At 45.1% G+C, this 16,378-nt stretch overlaps 1 long non-coding RNA gene across 1 annotated transcript in view; it reads right to left on the reverse strand.

Moving 5' to 3' along the window:
- Nucleotides 1-6,783: 6,783 nt before the first annotated feature.
- Nucleotides 6,784-16,378, reverse strand: part of LOC148111806 (uncharacterized) — a 38,508-nt gene continuing 28,913 nt past the window's right edge. The window contains exons 2-3 of the long non-coding RNA XR_015730112.1: nt 15,162-15,276; nt 6,784-7,723 (exon numbers count right to left, since the gene is read on the reverse strand). This is a non-coding gene — a long non-coding RNA (uncharacterized LOC148111806). The remainder of the gene's footprint in view (nt 7,724-15,161; nt 15,277-16,378) is intronic.

Raw genomic sequence — 16,378 nt, forward strand, 5'->3', positions numbered from 1 at the left:
CAGAACAAAAAGCAGATGGACAATCTATTCTTATCACATGAAAAAGCCAGCCAGCTCACCCTTAAATCGAGAGAGAGAGAGACAGAAAAAGGATAAAAAAAATATATCAAGGAAAGCTCTCGTAATGTACTGTTGATTGGAAAAGGATTTTTAAAAAATGCATGCATATCCAGATGCCAAAATTCTCCACCTTCTTTGCAAAGGAAAGAAGGATTAACTGAAGCAAATGTTGCAAGAGCTTAGCTTTCTTAATGGAACGTCGGAGGTCTTGATCTAACTTCCAGGTTTTGCAATAAAAGTAATTTTTGTCTGAATGGACACATTCTAGGAGAAAAATGTGCCAAAGAGAAAGAGAGAAGAAGTTATTATAAATGGACTGATTAAGGTAGTGATGGCGAACCTTTTTGGCATAGAGTGTCCAAAGTAGAGTGCCAGAAACCCGCCGACCAGATGGCTGGCACGCATGTGTAACCTCGTAAATCCGATGACCAGCTGGCCAGCATACATGTGTGCCTCGGAAAACTGCCGATCAGCTGGCTGGCGTGCATGTGCACCTCGGAAACCCGATGACCAGCTGGCTGGCGTGCATGTGTGCCTTGGAAAACTGCCAACCAGTTGGCTGGCGCGCATGTGCACCTCGGAAACCCGATGACCAGTTGGCCGGTATGCATGTGCGCCTCGGAAAACTGCCGACCAGCTGGCCGGCACACATGTGTGCCTCGTAAACCTGATGACCAGCTGGCTGGCGTGCATGTGCACCTCGGAAAACTGCTGACTAGATGGCCAGCGCGCGTGTGCACCTCGGAAAACCGATGACCGGCTGGCTGGTGTGCATGTGCGCCTTGGAAGACTGCCAACCAGCTGGCTGGCGCATATGTGTACCTCGGAAACCCGATGACCAGCTGTCTGGCGTGCATGTGCACCTTGGAAAACTGCCAACCAGCTGGCTGGCATGCATGTACACCTCGGAAACCTGATGACCAGCTGGCTGGCGTGCATGTGTGCCTCGGAAAACTGCTGACCAGATGGCCAGCACGCATGTGCACCTCAGAAACCCGATGACCAGCTGGCTGGTGTGCATGTGTGCCTTGGAAACCCGATGACCGGCTGGCTGGTGTGCCTGTGCGCCTTGGAAGACTGCCAACCAGCTGGCTGGCATGCATGTGCACCTTGGAAAACTGCCAACCAGCTGGCTGGTGCGTATGTGTACCTCGGAAACCCGATGACCAGCTGTCTGGCGTGCATGTGCACCTTGGAAAACTGCCAACCAGCTGGCTGGTGTGCATGTGTGCCTTGGAAACCCGATGACCAGCTGGCTGGTGCGCATGTGCACCTCAGAAACCTGATGACCAGATGGCTGGCGTGCATGTGCACCTTGGAAAACTGCCAAACCAGCTGGTTGGCGTGCATGTGTGCCTCGGAAACCCGATGACCAGCTGGCTGGCGTGCATGTGCGCCTTGGAAAACTGCCAACCAGCTGGCTGGCGCTCATGTGTGCCTCGGAAACCCAATGACCAGCTGGCTGGCATGCATGTGTGCCTCAGAAAACTGCCGACCAGCTGGCTGGCGTGCATGTGAGTCTTGGAAAACTGATGTTCAGCTGGCTGAGGTGCGGTGATGGTGCGCATGCCCACAGAGAGGGGTCTGTGTGTCACCTCTGTCACACGTGCCATGGGTTCGCCATCACAGTATTAGTGGGAAAAAAAGGCAAAGAAACATGCATATGGATTTCTGTTCAAACCTTTGCTTACAAAAAGCATTTGCAAACCCGTGAGGCGCTGGAGACAGAAAAACAGAAACAAATTTCAATCAGCTTGGTAGATTTGCACATTTTCTGGTTCCATAAATGACCTTCAGCTGGTATAGAGATCTTGGTTGATCCTGGTAGGTAAAAAAAAAAAAAATACTATTGCCTTTCCAAACCAGAAAACAAAACAAAATTCTGCTTTTCCGCCACCTCTTTATGATCCAGCGATAGACATTTTTTTTTATTGTTCCTTATAAAATATACATAGCTTTTTATTGAATTGCCCGCTGTCGAAATCTGCAAGAATTTTATTGCTTTTTACTATCCTGGAGAGGAATGAAAACAGCGCTTTCCGTGTAATTTTGTAAGAAACCAAGACAGTAAATCTAATTTGGCCAATATAGGTTCAGTGATGAAAAATCATACACTGAACTGGAAATTAGTGATCTCGGTGACAAGGAGTTTGGGAATAGAGCGTATAGGACACCGAGCATCTCTGCTTTGGGTATGCTCCCACCTGGGGGGATTAAAATCGGAAGCAGGTGCTTCTCAGGTAGACATAAAGGGGGATATGAGCAATGCATGGTGGGGAAGTAATGGATCAAAGATGGTAAAGCTTGCCTTGACTCTGTGGCAGGTCATGGCTGTCCCAAGGGTGCTTTTTCAGGAGGCAACTGGACTGTCTCTGTTTTTCCTTGAAGACATTTCACTTCTCATCTGAGGAGCTTCTTCAGTTCTACCTGAAGAAGCTTCTTGGATGAGAAGCGAAACGTTTTTGAGGAAAAACCAAGGAAGTCCAGTTGCCTCTTGAAAAGGCACCTTTGGGCCGAAACTTGGCTTGCTTACAGAAAGTCACACATTCAGTCTGCTGTGGGTCCCTGTCACTCAAAATATGTGTCACAACTGCCAATGTGCGACATCTGCCTGCACACGACTTACTGAGCTTTTCAACCCTGGTAGGCCAACCATGGATAAATCCAAGAAAAGAAAAGTTTCAGAAGAAAACAGAACGTTTAATTCAACTACATATGCTAGTTTTGTGGCCGCTTAAGAAATAGTCAGGGACGGGAAGGATTTTGTGACTCCCGGTGTTTTCTTTTCTGTGGGAAACGGGTCCAAATGGCTCTTTGAGTGTTGAAGGTTGCAGACCCCTGGTCTATACCCACAACAGCATATTGATAACTGTTGATGCAGAAAGTTGTAAAATATTATATAATGTTGTTATTTATGTTCTGTATTTTACCGTTTGGCGTATGTGTTATCTTCCTTTTTCTTTCTTTTTTCTCTTTCTCTTTTTCTTTTTTCTTTTTTTTTTGTATTTTTCTATTGTGTTTTTGGTTTTAAAAATGTAAAATATTCAATAAAAACTATTTAGGAAAAAAAAAACACAAGCATGTTCATCGTATGTCCAAAGCAGGGGTGGATTGCTCCCGGTTCTATCCGGTTCTTGCGAACCGGTAGTAAAAGCAGTGGGAGGCTCCGCCCACCCGCCCGGATGTCATAATGGATGATCTGCACATGTGCAGAAGCTTCTGTGCATGTGCAGAGGCGCACACATGTGCTCCCGTTGCGAACTGGTAGAACCCATCCCTGCTCCAAAGGCAAGGGATGTGAGCTCAACAGCAATGCTCAGGTATTTTCCAGTCGTCCTCCTGCATTTCTCAATTCCAGGGCATCAAAGAAAGTCATTTAGATAATGATAGCCTAAGAATTCAGCCACCCGTAGTTTTCTTTCCTCCTCCTTTATTATTATGTTTAACTCCCCAAATCCTCTCTCAGCCACTCCCCCCCAGCTTTTGTCCTCCTCTCTCTTGTGGGGCAGAAGAAGAAAAATAGATCACAATTTCTATTTTGTGTTCTGCTAGCTGAAACAACGACGGAAGACTTTTGTTCAAAAACATACGCGCAGCCGTTTTCCCCTTTCTTTACATCTGATGCCACAAAAATCTGGGAAAAATCATTTTCCCCAGATTGACTTTTTTTTTTCTGTCCGATGCAATCTTTTGGCCCAAGCATGGAGGTGACATATTTTCGTTTGATTATTATATTCCATCTTTTCCTCTTGCCCCAAAATCAATGGCTGGACATTTAAAAGTCCCTCTCATTGGTCGTTTCCCCAATAATGCATTTATAGCAAAAGAGCCAGTTTTCGTTTTGGTACTATGTCTCTCTCCTGCACTCGTCTTCCTCCTCCTCCTTCTCTCTCTTTCTCTCTCTCTTTTATTGATTTCAATAAAAAAAGAGGGTAATTTGAAGATGGAACAATGTGGGGGGGGTCGTGCTCGGAGGACGTGCATTTTGCACAATGGATTCAGGGAAGTTTTAGAGATGGTGGACAAAAGGGCAAACACAGGATGTTTAGGTAGGAAAAAAAAAAGAAACACAGAAGAAGAAGCAGCGCTTCCAAAGCATTTTTATTTTGAGAGGTCAGCCCGTAAAGGATATTAAGCCAATGTGTGTTTTTTCTATGTTGCAACGGCTGATTTTTTATTTTATTTCCGCTGCCGGTTTTCCGAACTGCTCAAAATTTCCACTGCCGGTTCTCCAGAACCTGTCAGAGCGTGCTGGATTTCACCCCTGGCTTGGAGGTCTTCTAGTCCAACCCCTTGCTCAGCTGGAGACCCCATGCCATTCCAGACAAATTGTTGTCTAATATGTTCTTGAAAACTTCCAGTGTTGGGGGTACTCACAACTTCTTCTTCCACTGATTAATTGTTTTAACTGTTGCTTCTCTCCTTGCTTAGTTTCCACCCGTTGCTTCTTGTCCTGCCTTCAGGTGCTTTGGAGAATAGCTTGGCTCCCTCTTCTTTGTGGCAGCTCCTGAGATATTGGAAGACTGCTATCATGTCCCCCCTACTCCTTCTTTTCGTTAAACTAGCCATGCCCAGTTCCTGCAACCGTTCTGCATATGTTTTAGCCTCCAGTCCCCTAATCATCTTCGTTGCTCTTCTCTGAACTCTTTCTAGAGTCTCCACATCTTTTTTTTTTTTATATTGTGGTGACCAAAACTGGATGCAATATTCCAAGTGTGGTCTTACCAAGTCTGCCCTTCTAAAAAGAAATAATAATTAAAAAACCACGCACAAAGAGATTGCACATTGTTTCAAAAAGACCCAGTTTAGAAAGAGCTATTCTTTGTCCAGTCTCTCTCGGTATGTGGCTTATAAGACATCAGAGACAAATCCTGAGCTCCTTAAACTATTCGGCTATTAGGAAATATTAGCCTAAGCAGTTTTGAGTAATGGCTTGAGAAAGTATTCTCTGGACTTTAGTTACCCCGAGTCTAGCATTAGTAACTGAACTCCAATCCACCAACTGATAAAAAGCAAAGCAGTCTTGTATTAAAATAATATTTATTAAATTTCCAAAGATTAAAATACACAGGAGAAAAAGAAACATAATACACAAAAAAAAAGCAAGAAGAAAAAAAAAACACACACACACAAAACAAAAGATATAAACAACCAAAAATAAACATCAAAATTTCAATACTAATAACAACTTTTCTGCATCGGTATCTCTAACCTATTTAGCTTCTTTACACAAATTCTACTTCTAAATATCTTAAACTTACATCTTTATCTAAATTATCTTGATTTCTATATATACAATTCGATCTCATAACAAAAACATCCCTTAAAGTTTTTGTTGACTCTCCAGCCAGGAATACCATTTATTCCATATTAAATAGTACTCGGTGTCCTCCCTCTCCTTCATTTCCATAGATAATCTGTCCATCTCTGCACGTTCATATATTTTTTTTATTATGATTTGATCTGGAGGGGTGTCTGGTTGTTTCCAATTTTGTGCTATCACAATTCTACTTGCCGTTAGTATGTGTAATATGATATATTGTATACTTTTCTGCATTTTCCCTTCCAGAATACCCAGGATAAACTTTCTCCTTAGAAAGCTCCTTAGAGCTTTCTTTCTATCTTCTGCCCTGTTATTTCATCCAGCCATTTTTTAATCTTGCCCCCAAATTTCCTAATCTTAGGACAGGTCCACCACATGTGGTAGAATGTCCCTTGTTTGTGTCCATACTACCTCCAACAATTCGGAGACCTATTCAAGAACATCCTGGCCAATCTCGCAGGTGGCAAATGCCATCGGTAGAACATTTTATAAAGATTTTCTTTATAAGCAGCTGACATCGTTAGTTCGTAATTTCTCTCCCATAATCTCTCCCATTGATCCAAATATTATGTCCAAAGCAAAGCAGCCTTAAAACACAGCACTGGGTTTGAATGCAACTTCCCTCCGGGCTGTATAAAGAAATTGCCCAAATTCAAAAAAATGGGATTAGGAAGCTGGTTATCAGGGCCTGTTTTTAAGCGAGGGGGGGGGAATCCTGTTACTCAACCAGTAAAGCATATCTCGCTGCAACATTTTTGGTTGTGGTGGATTTTTATATGTAGCTAATGAAGCAGAGACAGCATCAAAAGTGAAAGCTTATGAAAGAATTATTATTTTTTTTAAAAAAATACCGCATCCAGTTTTGGTCACCACGATTTTAAAAAGATGTTGAGACTCTAGAAAGAGTGCAGAGAAGAGCAACCAGGATGATTAGGGGACTGGAGACTAAAACATATGAAGAACGGTTGCAGGAACTGGGCATGGCTAGTTTAACGAAAAGAAGGAGTAGGGGGGACATGATAGCAGTGTTCCAATATCTCAGGGGCTGCCCCAAAGGAGAGGGAGTCAAGTTATTTTCCAAAGCACCTGAGGGCAGGACAAGAAGCAACGGGTGGAAACTAATCAAGGAGAGAAGCAACTGAAAAATAAGGAGAAATTTCCTGACAGTGAGAACAATTAGCCAGTGGAACAACTTGCCTCCAGAAGCTGTGAATGCTCCAACACTGGAAGTTTTTAAGAAGTGATTTATGTACACTGAGAGCATATGCACCAAGACAAATTCCTTGTGTGTCCAATCACACTTGGCCAATTAAGATTCTGTTCTGTTCTGTTCTGTTCTGTTCTGTTCTGTTCTGTTCTGTTCTGTTCTGTTCTATTCTATTCTATTCTATTCTATTCTATTCTATTCTATTCTATTCTATTCTATTCTATTTCTTTTAAACCACAGACTCACTGTACATTCGGAAAAGCACAAGGAGGGACATAATAAACCTTCCTTCTGCACACACACACACAAACACACACATATACACAAACTTCTTGGCTGCCCGTGGTTTGGCATGTGGTGGAGAAAGAGGGAGAGGGGGAAAAAAACAACAACCCATAGCTCTGCTATTCTTTTTCTTTTTAAATGAGCGCTTAAGCCAAGCCGGGATCAAGCCGGAGTTCACCTTATCAGCTCTTGTACTTCACCTGGGGGCCGAGTTATTGATAACTCTGTCATCCTGCCTAATATTGGCGGGCTAATAGCACTTGCTGATTAACCCACTCCCGAGCTATTAACTGCGTTCCTGATCCCTTCTCGAAAGGAAGGACAAAGGCTGCCTTCAGTGAGCCCAAGCCAAAATTGTTAGCTGGCATTCGGAGGGCTGAAAGACACAACTGTTACACTTACAGGATGCTCCGAAGCTGGAGGGAGAACCGAAATGTCAAAGGTTACCTGGCGGTGTTATCTGAAAACGGGCCAGTGACTGAGCCCCCCTCTCGGCGATGACAGAAGTTTGCACAGAAATTACAGAAAATTGCCTGTTTTGTCAACATTTTCTCTCTCTTTCTCTCTCTCTCTCTCGAGGTTTAAGGGAAGGGAAAGCATCCCGTTTCAGGGAGTTAAAGAGCCTCCGTCCTTCAGGAATCAGGGGACAACAGGCAGTCTATTATTTCAACTAGGTTTTTTTTTAAAAAAAGAAGTGATATTTTATATCATTGCTTTGAGCGATTGTTAAGTGACTGGAGAGCAGCTATGGCATTCGAGGTAATCCCAGGAAGATTTCCAGTTCTGAGCAAAACATCGTCCCTCTGCTGATCTGTCAAAGGAATCAAATCGTTTTTCTGATTCTCTTCCTGCGTTGGGATTAAATAAATAAATAAATAAATCAACCATCGTTTTTGTCCCAGCTTGGAGATGGAGAAGGCATGGAACAAATCATGGAGGGCAACCAGCTCCTAAAGAGGAAGAACGTCAAAGGACTTTGATCAGGCCGTGTCTGAGAGCAGAAACAGGGATGACCCTGGATCCATTGTGCAATTGTCTAGGTTGCGTTGTGATAAGAGCAGGGGTGGGCTGCTGGGAATTCGCAAGGGTTCGGGAGAACCCCTAGCTAAGATTCTGTGCAAACCCCCGAATCCCACTCCTGGCTGGCCTCGCCCACTCCACCCCTCCCAGGAATCCCCATGCAGCCTGTTTTGGATGCAGGTAAGTGCAGGGCGCGCACGGAGGCTCAGAGAAGGTGAAAAATGGGCCTACCCGAAGTTCGGGAAGGCCAGAAACAGGCCCATTTCTGGCCTCCAGAGGGCCTCCGGAGCCTGGGGAGGCCATTTTTACCCTCCTGGAGGCTCGAAAAAAGCCTCCGGAGCCCGGGGAGGGCAAAAACGCCCCGCCGCCATGGTGCAGGAGGCCGACTAAACCACGCCCACACTGGCCACGCCCACCCAGCAACCAGAACTTTCTGTCAGTGAGAACAATCAACCCATGGAAGAGAAGTTGCCTTGGGAAGTTGTGGGAGCTTCATCACTTGAGACTTTCAAGAAAAGATTGGACTGCCATTTGTCAGAAATGGGGTAGGGTCTCCTGCTTGAGTGGAGGGGTGGGGGTTGGACTAGATGACCTATAAAGTCCCTTCCAACTCTGTTAAACTGTTAAAGCTTGAAGCTGCAGGAAAATGGGACAGAGCATTCTTCCCCACCTCCCACCACAAAGAGAGACTGCAAGCTAAGCTTATAAGAGGAGCTGGTTATCATGAGTCACTTAGAACAGTGGTGATTTGTGCCTGATGGGATGTCACTCCCCCATGTTCAGAAATGTAATACGGCCATCCACGTGATTGATGGCTTGAAGCTGTTGACAAGGTAGCTCACCTTACGACCTCTACAAGAACAGAACCGGGCACAACCAACGTTTTTTTTCCTCTCCTTCTCCTCTATCAGAGCCACGTATTCAAGTTCAGAGGCACCCTCAAATGGTGGCTCAAAACAGAACCACAAAAAATAACCATGGGATTTTCCCGTGTATTTTCCCAGGAAACGTAGATAAAGCGATCTCGACAAGTCAGGGCTCTCCTAAGCGTACCGATGCCCTACGAATCTATTGGCTGTGTCTATTTTACTCTCCGAATTCATGGGCACCTAACCTTAACCCTAAGGGGATTTTCCCCCCACCAATGGGATTTGCCCATGTATTTTCCCAGGAAACCTAGATAAGGCGGTCTAGAAAAGTCAGACCCCTCCTAAGTGTACTGACATTCTACGAATCTATTGGCCATGTCCAGAAGTGGGATTCATATAAATTACCTACCTAATTTACTTCCGTACATGCGTCCGGCTTCCCGTGCATGTGCTTTGCTCTTGTGTGCACCTTCACGCATGCACCCAGCCTCAAAATCGTGCCTAAATAGGACAATATAGAGCCAGGGCAGGCCCACCCATGCTTTCTCCTACCGATTCGCCCGAACCGGTCTGAACCGGCTGAATACCACCTCTGGCTGTGTCTATTTTACTCTCCGGTCCTTTCATCTCAACAAATCTTGTTGAAGAAAACTCCAAAAAGGAACTGTCTTTTCGCTTCTAAACAGCTGACCCAAAGCCCGGGAAACGCCCTTTTAAGTGATCCGTAATTTGTTCAGCATGCGAGAAAGGTTCCAGAATGTTCTTCGAGTCATCCATCAGCTGAAGAAGCAACTTTGTTCAAGCGGTGAATCCAGTGGGGAAATCTAAAATTTGTTACTACCGGTTCTGTGGGCGTGGCTTGGTAGTGGTGGTGGGGTGATGTGACTGTGTGGGCACGGCCAACTTTTTTTTTTTTTTTTACTTTTTTAAAGCATTTTTTTTACAACCTATTATAGGTTGTAAAAAAATGCTTTTCAAAGGAAAAAAAGAGGCTCTGGCGATTGCAGCTGTGGTGCACGATCTTTACATTCAACGTCAAAGGCGCAAGGAACGCCGTTACCTTCCCACAAAAAGTGGTCCCTATTTTTCTATTTGCATTTTTTAGGTGCTTTCGAACTGCTAGGTTGGCAGAAGCTGGGACAAGTAACGGGAGCTCACCCCATTAGGCGGCACTAGGGATTTGAACCACTGAACTGCCGACCTTTCAATCGACAAGCTCAGCGTCTTAGCCACTGAGCCAGCATGTCCTGTTGTGTGATAAGATGCTTCCCCAAATTTGTTTCCATTGGGTCCTGGCTGTCGTTTAAGGTAGATCCTGAGGGAACCTCCACCATTTCTGGTGCCATTCCTCGCGGACAGTTCTTTGGGTGGTTCTGGGTTATGTACAAATCGAACCCCGCCACAATCGAGGAGATCTGCTCTCCATAAATGCAGAAACTGGTTCTTCGCACACAAACACACCTCCGACACCCTACACAATCTCCGTTTTTGCATTTCAAATCCCTTTCCCAGCCACTTGCAAGATTGCTGAGGTGAGTTCTTATAATAGGAAAGAGGTCTTATCCATTTTCAAGGAACGTTTATTTATTTTTTCTTTCTTTCTGGGAAGTTTCTTTCTCACCTCCTTAAATTTTACAGCCTTTGGCATTCAGCAGGCTACGGGGAGCTGGAGAGGTTCAAATGGGACCATAAATTCCATGTCCTCTTGATCTAAATCACGGGAGTGCCCCCCCATTGCCCCCCCCAGATCTTAACCTTAAATGATCAATACAAGAACCGAGGTTATTGGTTCTTTGTTTCGGTTTGGCCTCATTCCTCCACTCCACGTTTACGATGCCATAACGTTGGGTTTTGGCAGGAAAATAAAAGTTTCCCCCCTGCCCGCCATCTAAAATATTGCAGGCAACGAAGAGACTCTTCCAATAAAAATCCCCAACTTACTCATTGGCCAAGGAGCACCTTGCGGGCAGTTGTGCATTTTAGCCTTGGGATGGGGAATATAATCTATAAAAAAGAAACCAGGTTTATGAACTGGGACAATCTGGAAGAGTATTCTTCCTCTTCAGGGTTTGCAAAACTGGCCTTGTGAATCCGTGTGCAAAATGTCCTGTGGAATAAATGCATTTTCTAGCACACTATGTGACGAAACAGAGAGCCAGTTTGGGGTAGTGGTTAAGGCATCAGGCTAGAAACTAGGAGATTGGGAGTTCTAGTCCTGCCTTAAGCATGAAAGCCATCTGGGTGACTTTGGGCCAATTCCTAGGAGATGGTGAGTTCTAGTCCAGCCTTAGGGGTGAAAACTGGCTGGATGACTTTGGGTCAATCACCCGGAGACGATGAGTTCTAGGCCCACCTCAGGCATGAAAGCCAGATAGGTAAGTTCGGGCCAATCACCAGGAGACGGTGAGTTCTAATCCTGCCGTAGGAACAAAAGCCAGCTGGCGGACTCCAGGCCAGTCATTTTCACTCAGCCCTAGGAGGAAAGCAATGGCAAACCAGTTCTGAAAAACCATGCCAAAACCCAGGAATTTTGAAGGAGCCCACTGAAAGCTGAAATTTGGAATAATTCCCATGTCTTTGTGTCAGTTCTGTCTATCTGTTTCTTGTTCTGTCTGGGAAACGATGGCGAAATACTCCAAAACGACTATTTAGCGGGGAAATATGCCTTTGAAAAAAAAAAAGTAAAGCATGTTTCTGAAAATGCCGTACAGAAAGACGTCCGGTTTAAAAAAAAAAGAGAGAGACGAGTTGACACCAGGGAGGCTTTTTGCGAGACTCTGCCTTGCGACCGATTCCGTATAAATCGATGAGACCAAGCAAAACCTCGGTTTTAAAAACAAGTCCTTGAAAATCGGTGCTACAAAAAGACGCCAGGAGACAGAACGTTCCCCCCCCACAAAACAGCTAATAAAATCAATGGGATCCTGAGCTGGGTGGGATTTCTTGCAGACGTTTTCATTACCCAACTAGGTAACATCATCAGGCTAAAAAGGAGTGGGGTTTGGGGAGTGGAGGAAGGAGAAGAGGAGACGGAAGAGGAGGACTGTGGGGTCCTTGGTGCTCTCTGAGCTTCCTTGTTTTCTTGCAGTCGTTTCATTACCCAACTAGGTAACATCATCAGTGCTAGCAACTCCACAATCTTCCTCTTCCTCCCCCTCCTCCTCCTCCTTCCCCCCCTTCTCCTCCCCCTCCTCCCAAACCCAACACCCTTCTAGCACCAATGATGTTACCTAGCTGGGTCACGAAACGTCTACAACCAAACACCCAAGCTCAAAGAGCACCAAGGGCCCCTCATTTCGACACCCAAACTACAAATAATTCTCCTTTATTAAAACCAACGTGCCTTTTTAAAAGGATTGCTAAGCCCTCTAAAAAAAAACCCAAACCCAACGTATCAGAATATCGATTAGCCCACATGGATGGCATGAAGAGCCTCTATATTTGGGTAGATGTGAGCACCCCCAATTTCAGCACAGATTGCCAAGGCCATAAATGATAAATCTGGAGCCGGGATGCGAAGATTAGAGACAGATGAAAGTTATTAATTAAATCCTCCCAACATGGGAAAAAAAGGGTCTGGGGGCAAATTCCTGCATCCCAGCCAGGCTGCGGAAGGTGCATTTTTTCCCATGCTCTTTAATCTTTGTTTTTTCCCCCCTACCTGTTCCTCTCCCCCTCCGATGGCATTTCCGAGGGGTTAACCCCCCAATAAGCTTCTGTTTAATAACTTCACACATCCGAGGAAGGACTTGGGAGTACAGCGGCTGGGCGGGCTGCCTCAACGCTGGGCTAAAAGATAAGTTCCTGATGTTGCAAGGTGTTGTTGCTTTCATTCGGCAAATCAGTCCCACATTTCTCAAGAGAAGAGGACAAATTGCATTAGTAACGCCCCGCCGTTGGCTCATGATGGCCATGAGTTGCGTGCATTTTCCTTCTTCTTTTAAATAAGCAGGGACAACGATGACTTTTGCCAGAGGAAAGATGCTGGGAAAAAAATCTCTTAGCTAATGAGCATTGTTTTATTGTTGTGGATTTTTAACCTCCTGGGATGGTCTTCGCACCTGCCCCAGTTTTTATTTTAAGAGAGAAGCAGGAAACAGCAAGTGAGGCAGGCATGGAGTTGTGGGTGCAGAGGAGGAAGAGGAGGAGGAGGAAGAGGAAGAGGAAGAGGAAGAGAAGAAGGAGAAGGAGAAGGAGAAGGAGAAGGAGAAGGAAAGAACGAAGAAGGAGAGGGAGGGGAGGAGGAGGAAGAAAGAAGAAGGAGGAGAAGGAAAAGGAGAAAGAGAAGGAGAAGGAAAGAATGAGGAAGGAGAAGGAGGAGAAGGAGAAGGAGAAGGAAAAGGAAAAAGGAAGGAAAGAATGAAGGAGGAGGAGGGAGGAGGAGGAAGAAAGAATGAGAAAGGAGGAGGAGGAAGAGAAGGAGAAAGGGAGAGAATGAAGAAGAAGGTCAAAGGAGGAGGAGAAAGAAAGAAGGAGGAAGGAGGAGGAGGAGAAGGAAAAGGAGAAAGAGAAGGAAAGAATGAGGGAGGAGGAGGAGGAAAGAATGAGAAAGGAGGAGGAGAAAGAGAAGGAGAAAGAGAAGGAGAGTATGAAGAAGGAGAAGGAGGAAGGAGGAGGAGAAAGAAAAGGTGAAAGAGAAAGAGAAGGAAAGAATGAGGAAGGGGAATGAGGGAGGAGGAGGAAAGAATGAGAAAGGAGGAGAAAGAGAAGGAGAAAGAGAAGGAGAGAATGAAGGAGAAGGACGAAGGAGGAGGAGAAAGAAAGAAAGAAGGAGGAAGGAGGAGGAGGAGGAGGAAAAGAAGAAAGAAGGAGAAGGAAAGAATGAGGGAGGGGGAGGAGGAAGAAAGAATGAGAAAGGAGGAGGAGAAAGAAGGAGAAAGAGAAGGAGAGAATGAAGAAGGGGAAGGAGGAAGGAGGAGGAGAAAGGAAGAATAAGGAAGGAGGAGGAGGAGAAGGAAAAGGAGAAAGAAGGAGAGAATGGGAAAGGAGGAGGAGGAGGATTAGAGGAAGATTACAGCCTGGTTTTGGATTTCTCATGCCTTGCTCTTTCAGCCCCATTCCAAGTCCCCACTTCTCCTTAGTGCTCACCATGTTGCAGATCTGGCAAGAGGCACGGTGCGCGACTAAGGGAGCTGACTCAAATATTATCATAAGTCAGATGAGGGTTTAACTCTATTATCCAGAGCTTTGCTTTTCTGGGGGGGTCAAAAGTACAGCAGGACTTGGAGAAACACAAGGGCTGTTTTGAAACCAAATAATTACTCATCTTACATGAATGTCCGACACAGCATCCCACCAGCCACGGAAGGTAGCTAGCTCTTCAGAGCAGCTGAACCCAGATAACCATTCAGGCTCCCCCCTCCCCAAACCTTACTGCCCTCCAGCTATGCTGGACTACAACTCCCACCATCCTGCCACGTTGACCCTGAATATTTCATGTCTCTGCTTCCCCTTCTTTTAATTGCGAGGCTTCTGACACGAATAAACATACACAAAAAAAGTGTTCCATCTTTGTTCACCAATCCACCTGTCCCATCCTTGTGTCTCTCCCACCTCCCCAACCTGAAATTAAACCACGGGGAAGAAATCATGTTTTCGGAACCTACAACTCGACTCTCCGAAAGCTCTTGGCTGCATCCTCAAAACTCACAGAATTTCTTTTTCAACACCGGAAGTTTTTAAGAAGAGGTTGGATAACCATTTGTCGGAAGTGGTGTAGGGTTTCCTGCCTAAGTAGGGGGTTAGACTAGAAGACCTCCAAAGTCCCTTCCAACTTTGTTATTCTATTCTACTAGCTGGACGCCCGTGCTCTGCTACGAAACTATGAGCTCGGGCTTGATCAATTGACACTTGCAGCCTGAAACGTAATGTAGAACGTGTAACTCCGTAGCATCAGAATGTGTTAATATAATGCAACTGGCAGTTGGAACAGACGGGGAAGGAGAGTAGAATGTCCAGCCCACAGCATCCATTGGTATTTATCTGGCTAGCATCCTGTCAGTGTGTGGGAGAATTGAGGGGTGTTTAGAAACTCAAACAGTATTTGCTGTGTGAGCAAGAAGGAGACAGGAAGGAGGCTGAGCGTGGCTTAGCTCAACCGTTCTGTAGTAAAGCTGCTTGCTGCTGTGAAAGTAAAACTGAAAGTGAAACTCCTCTCCTCTGCTTGTGTTTTGCATTTGGAACAGATTTCTTTTTGAGGTGGGGAGGGGGAGCAGAACTCCTTATCATCAGAGCGTGTTAATAATAATATAGGAAATACTAATGCTCTGATGGTCATTTCGAAAAATCCTTTCTTAGCGAGCACCTAGAAGCCAAGAGGAACATACATGGCAAATTTCAAGTTTCAACCACAGTTAACTTTAGCACGCCCTTTAAGGAAAATTTGATAGGAATTTACCTGTTTCTGTAGATATTTCGGGACTTCAAATCCCATCGGTCTGAGCCTTGGGCAAGGCGAAACCCCTGAAGAAGGTTAGATTGCTCGTTTGCAGTTGTGAGAAGAACAGGTCCATCTATCAAAAAAAGTGAATCAAAAAGTAAAAAAAAAAAAAAAGAATATGGAAAGACAGAAAAATTCTATATTGTTGTCTATCACGGTCACCAAGGCTGAAGCTCAAGTTAATAGAGATATTTTTCCCTCGTCACAAGGGGGCAGCCTTGTATGTCTCTTAGTCTTCTCTGCAAATTTTCCCATCATTTAGTTAAGTTTGGATGATGTTAGTAACTAACCATCTTACCATTTTTTTTTTTACATAGGTAGCTTTTTTCTGTCCAAACCATCCAGATTACAATCCCTTGGAGTCGTTCTATGGGCTAACATCGGATACTCGGATAAATTAATAGCTACCATTCTCCCTCGGCTCAACTGTCCCCCTAAAATAGAATCAAACTCACGTGAAGTATTAGTACCGCTTGATAAAGCCTTAAGTAAGGCCACATCTTGGAATACTGCATCCAGGTTTTGGTCACCACGTTACAAGAAAAGAGGTCGAGATTTTGGAAAAAGTGCAAAGAAAAAAAAGAGTCACTAAGATGATCAAAGGGCTGGAGACAAAAACATAGGAAGAACGGTTGCAGGATTTGAGTTTGGCTAGTCTAGAGAAAAGAAGGACTGGGGGGATGGATGACATGATAGCAGTCTTCCAGCATTTGGGGGTTAACCTATCCCCCAAAGCACCAGAAGGCAAGACAAGAAACAATGGATGGAAAACAGAGGCGAAATCCAGCAGGTTCTGGAGAACCGGTAGCAGAAATTTTGAGCAGTTCGGAGCACCGGCAAATGCCACCTCTGGCTGGCCCCGGAGTGGGGTGGGAATGGAGATTTTGCAATATCCTTCCCCCAGGAGTGGGGTAGGAATGGGGACTTTGCAGTATCCTTCCCCAAGAGTGGGGTGGGAATGGGGATTTTGCATTATCCTTCCCCTGCCACGCCCACCAAGCCACGCCCACAGAGCCGGTAGTAAAATAAAAATTTGAATTTCACCACTGATGGAAACTAACCGAGGAGAGAAGCAACTTGGAATTAAGGAGAAAACGTCCCGACAGTGAGGACGATTCACCAGTGGAACTGCTTGCCACCAGAAGTTGTGGGCGCTCCATCACTGGAGGTTTTTA

Source organism: Pantherophis guttatus, chromosome 16, assembly GCF_059756535.1.
Source record: "Pantherophis guttatus breed Tessera chromosome 16, ASM5975653v1, whole genome shotgun sequence".
NCBI classification, from domain to species: Eukaryota; Metazoa; Chordata; class Lepidosauria; order Squamata; family Colubridae; genus Pantherophis; species Pantherophis guttatus.